Genomic DNA, 5,616 nt, shown 5'->3' with positions numbered 1-5,616 from the left:
TCAGTCCCGGGGTTCCCAGGGAAAACCCTGCTGGGGCACAATCCCAAATCGCCACTCAGGGCAAAGCTCCTTCGCACGATTTTAACTCCAGCCGGGGATGTATGGGATTGCTGGAGCAACTCCCATCCCGCAGAGGTTTTTGGTCCTTCCCGGGGTAAAACTCTCCCCGACTGCAGGTCCCGCTGCTGCATGGGGGAAGCAAAGAAATCCCTCCTCTACAGCCTCACCGGGTTTGGAGCTGGGGTCTGGCCCTGTTTCCCCTTTGCCTGCTCACAGCAATCCCCTTCCCAGCCGGAGCGTTTCTGACCAGGATGCTCCAATGCGGAGAAGTGGCACGGCAGGCTTTCGGCACGGATTCACACTATGTTCCCACCGCGGGCGCCGCATGGCAAGGACAGCAGGGCAGAACCTGGCCCGGGATGCGCAACCCGGCCCCGCTTTGGATGCAAACTGTACATCAGTTGCAACAGCAGCTGATGGAGACTCGAGTATATTAGCAGCATTAATTAAGTTACAAAAATTATGCATGTTATCAGTTATGAGACGACCTTTCATAAACTCAGTTATTAAAGCAATAAAGCATGACCCGCTGGTCCTAACCAGTTTAATGGCTGGCTAAGAGTGCGGTTTTTCACATAATACTTTTAGCAGGTCATTAGCTGAGCAATAAGATAACACGGAGAGCCTAAGTGATGCGCGCGAATGGCAGCACTGGGGGTCCCCCCTCCTCCTGCGCCGCTTGCAGAGGCGCCGGTGGGTGGCTGGAGCGGGCGCCGGTGGTGTGGTGGGTGCTGCCGGGGATGCTCCCAGCCTGGCTGTGCCGTGCCGAAATCCCGTCATCGTAGGGTAAACCCATCGCTGGGCTGCTGCTGCGGGGCAGGTTTGGGGCTGGCGTTGGTCCCTCTGCAGACCTGGGATCGCTGCCCAAGCCCACGCCGCAGAGGGGAGATGGGATGTTGTGACGTGGCCACGCCGGGGGTCCTGTAGGACCGAAGAACCCGACTCTCCATGGGGCTGGGTCAGGGATGGAGGGGCCTGGGTTCCCCCCGCCGGGCTGGTCTCAGTTTATGGATGGTGCCGGTCTCGGCTAACGAACGGTGCTGTTGTCTTTAGGCTGAGACCCCAATTTGGGTGTCTGGGTTGGTCCCTGCATCCCCGCTGTGCCCACTGCAGCATCCGTGGGGATGCGCCACGCGTCCAGGGCCACCAGGAGGAAGCTGCCGAGCTCTGGCTACCAGGTCCTGCTCTCTCCACCTGCCATTGCCACCACGGAGTGCATCCCAGCCGGGTGCGGATGCCCTCCCTACCGACGGCCACACCGCGGTACCCGGACCTGCCGAGAGCCGCGTCGCACCACCGGAACCCCCAGCACCCCCAAAGCGCCTTTCCCCGTCCCCGCCAGCCGTTTCCAAGCACTGACCCTCTCCATAAACAAAGGAGAGGGAGAGGGAGGGTGGCTGGCATGTTAATATACTCTCCCCCCCTCTTTTCCTCCCTTCATCCCTCTGGGAAAGGCCTTTGCAGATATAAGCAAACCTTGATTAAAAGCTGCCTGACAGGCAACGGCAGCAGCAAGCAGCAGGCAAGGAAGCTCTCCAAGTCCAAAGGGAGCTGCTTCTGCTGCTGCCGCTGCTGCCTCCATTCTCAGATGTCCCTGATCCTTTAATCAATCACAGCCGCGGAAGAGAAGAGCAAACACCCGTGCCGGGGCAGAGGTATGTGCATGCATTCGTTCCAGCCGCAGCCGAGGCAGCAGGGCGGCCGCACGCCTTCGGCTGGAGGCACGGAGCCATCCCCGAGCTTGGAGCTGCCCTTTCATCTCCCAGAGACAGGGACTGTGTCCCCGCTGGTCCCTCCGATGTCCCTGCGGGACCTGGCCTGGAGGATGGGACCCTGCGGGGTGCAGGCAGTGGGATGGATGCAGGCAGAGGGATGGTGCAGGCAGCGGGATGGTGCAGGCAGCCTCTTGCCCACATCTGCCCCCTCCTCAGATGCTCCGGTGCAAAACACATCCCCAGGGGAGAGATGCTCCCATGGGCTGTGCCGCACCGGTGCTTACGTGCCTGGGTAGCAGTGAGCGGGGGAAGATGGGGTGTTTGCAGATGGGTACCCCGCTGGGGAGCTGCTGGAACGGGGACGGCCACGGGGCACCAGCCTGGACGTTGCATCTAACACAGGGCTGGCCAAAACCCAGCCGTCCTTCGACGGCAAACCGTGGCTGGGCACGTGGTTTGCGGCTCGGCAGCTCTGGGGATGGCCCCGGTGGGGAACAGAGCCCTGTCTTGGGCTGTGTGGGGTGGGAAAGGGGTCCGCTCTTGCCCTGAACCACCGGCGTGTGGAGAAACAACCCCCCCCCCCACCTCCGGGATGATTTGTCACCAAGTCCTGTGTGTCACTGCAGGGCTTGGTCACTGGTGAGGCTGGAGAGGGGGGTGGAGGGAAGGGAAAAAGGCGTCGTTTTAATAAAACCCAGCAAAATCTTCTCTTTCCTGCTGTGGTTCCCCAGCTCGTGCGTGGCGACGGGGGGCTCTGCCCGCGCGAGGCCGGCAGGGGCAGGCAGGGACTGCGATTTCCTTGCTTATTTTTTGCCGTTGCTTATTTTTAGCGCCGCGTCTTAATATATTGTGACAGTGCCCTGGGACGTACTGCGCCTCCGGTCGTATGAGAAGGTGTCTGGGGCAGAGCCGCTTGATGCCGCAAACGAGTTTCAGCCAATCGCCGGCACGCGGGGACGGGGGCCCCCCGCCGCTAACGGGGGGTCCCCGGAGGGAGCCAAGGGGGAGTGGCAGGGCTGAAGCGGTGCGCCGAATGTGTCGGGGCTCTGCGGGGAGGGATTTGCTCTTAGGGGAGTCCCGGGTTTTAAAGCCCTTTTCTGTTTTTTTTTTTTTTAATAAGGCGGTTCTGGTGATGACGGGCTGATCGTTGGCAGCCGCGGCCATGTGCCTGGCAGGAGCGGTGTCTTTGGTCGGGGCCGCGGTGGAGAGCGGGTTCCCACACAATTGAGGACATCCAGGGGTTTGGTGTTTTGAGCAGGGACCTCGTGGGTACCGAGGGAACACCGGAGCCACGCTGGTCTCAATCTCCCTTTGTGGAGCTGCTTTTTGGGAAGGGTTGGATAGTTGCCACACCAAGATGTGCCCGTGCGGTTGTATTTTCAGACCTGCGAGCGTTGTTGGTTTTTTTTTTTGGCAGAGGGCAGCCAGCAGAGATGTGGGGACATTGGGAATTTACCAGAATCTGGGTGGGAGCCCATCGAGCAGCGGCTCAGCGGCGGGTGCAAATCCGGGGGATACCCCATGGCTGGGGGAGAGCGGGGCGCATCGTGGCACTGGTTTTGGCAGCAGGCATCTGCGTGCGGGTGCTGCCTCTCCCCAAGCCCGTTAGTAACAGATCTTTGTGGAGTAACCCTCCTCATTAAGGTGAGCTACCCCGTGTGTCAAAGCAGCTTTAAAAAGAAATTATCGTCGGCTCCGGCCAGGCTGTGCGTATTACATATGGGGCGATGCACAAGCCCTGATTGAGCCATCACGGGGTAGCTCAGCCCGGGAACCCCAGGAATCCTCAATCCCGGGGGGAAACTGGGGGCTCCGGAGGGGCTGGATGGTGCTGTCGGCAGGGGGTGCGCCCCCGCCACCTCCGGGGGTCTGGCAGCCCCGGTGTCCGCCTGGAGCCTTGGCAAGAGCCACGGAGCTGTTTAGGGCTGGGATGTCTCTGGGGGTCTGAGGGGGAATGCTCCGGCCCCCCGGCTCCAGCCCCCTCATCCTCCCTGCTTCGAGACGTCACGAGAGCATCGTGACACAACTCCTGCCCTCTGCACCGCGGCACTTCTCTTGGTTTGGGGGAGCAGAGGGGAAAAACCCTTCTCATGCCCCCCCTGCCATTTTATCAAGACATCCCTACATGCCCAGCACTGGCAGCAGGGACGTGGGGTCCCCCTCTGCCCCCCCGCCTCAGACCCCCACCGAGCTGGCATTAAATCCTCCAGATCACACACATTTGGGATGTTGGGATGCTCCACACACGCATTCAGGATGTTGGGATGCTCCAGGGTTTGGGAGAAGCTGGAGCGAGGTGCTGGAGCTGCGACCATCCCGAGCACTGGGCAGCTTTGGAGCCCATCAAGGGACATGGAGGGACACCAAGGGACACCGAGGTTCCTTCAGACGATGCTGGTGGCTGTGCTCGCTGCTGCTTTCCAGAAAGGAGAGCTCAGGGCCGGAGCAGACGCGGCAGCAGCTCGGTGGGGGAAATAAGACCCTTCTTTTTTTTGGCAGCGCGTTGCTAATCAGCACGACCCAGCGCGCACCGCCGCGGGCGCGCGGCTCGCTGCTATTTAAGGAGCCTACTTGAAATACACCTGCAAGAGGGGAGAGGAGTGCCAGCAAGTAAATAACCCAGCAACCCGCCGGAATAAAAAAACCGGGGGGGGCGCGCGGGCAGAATGAGAAGAGAAGCAGCAATTTAAAGGGGGGGAAAAAAAAAAAAAAGAAAGAAAAACAAAATGCAATCTGGTTATTGAGGGCCTCAGTCCCAATCGCGCCCTGATTTTCCACAGGGATGCTCCCTGGTCCCGGTGCTTGGTGGGGAGACCCTGTCCCGACGGCTGTGGTGGGGGGGTCTCGCCATGGATGGAGCCCCCCACCTGCCTCCCCGCTTGGCGTGTTTACCATGCGCTGCTGTTTGGCTCCTGCCTTTCCCCCCCTGCCCTCTCTCCCCTCCTTTTCTGAAACATTATAAATCAAACGGCTTAAAATGTAAAGCATCAAAAATTCTAAAACCTTCATCTATTATTAACTGTGACAGTAAATTCCACCTCTGAATGTTTCACATAGCAACTGTTACCAGGACTCAGCATCCGAAGCTGATGTTCCAGCAACTTTCCATCACGCCGCTGCCGCTTCAGCAATGCCGAGACCGGTCCAGTGAGACACGCTGCCGCTCCCGACGCCTTTCCATGGGATTGGGATGCCAGCAGAGAAACCCAGCTCGGATTTAGTGAGCGCAGCCCAGCCGTGCTGCTGGGATAGGAAAGGAGCTCAGCACCTGAGTGTTGGGGTACAGGAGTCGGTGGTGGGGCTGTCCCCCATTATGGTCCTCCCTCCATGATGGTTATGTAACCCCCCAAACCTCATTACTTTCACCGTCATGTTAGGGAGCACCATAAATAACGAGGATGGGCAGGGGTGGTTAAAATACATGGATAGAGGGATGTTTTTGCAGGATATGGTGTTTGCTTTTCTACCGCCGCTTTGCCCCGGTGCTGGTTGTAGTTGTGCCCCCGGGTGGTGACCCCCATCCTGACATGGGCTGTGGGTCCTGCTGCTCCGGGCTCACGGTGAGCTCGCAGTGCGCCGGTTGCCCTCAGGGACCGTGACCCACGCGTTCGCCACCGGTGCTTGTTCGCCTTCGCCATGTGGCATCGCGGCTCCGCTCTGTGTCGTGCCCAGAGGGCGGGATGGCTCTGGCTACCGCCGCTCAGGTGGAACCAGATTGGGGTATTTTGGCTTGGATTTGGTTGCGCGGCAGCACCAGGAGCCTGGTTGGAGGCAGGGAGAGCCCCTGCTCTGCAGCCCTGTGGGATGCTGAGCCTGCCCCGGTGAGACCCCCACTGGCACA

This window comes from Charadrius vociferus, unplaced genomic scaffold (genome assembly GCF_000708025.1).
Source record: "Charadrius vociferus isolate BGI_N301 unplaced genomic scaffold, ASM70802v2 scaffold787, whole genome shotgun sequence".
Taxonomy (NCBI): Eukaryota; Metazoa; Chordata; class Aves; order Charadriiformes; family Charadriidae; genus Charadrius; species Charadrius vociferus.
Note: the sequence above shows the minus strand (reverse complement) of the source record.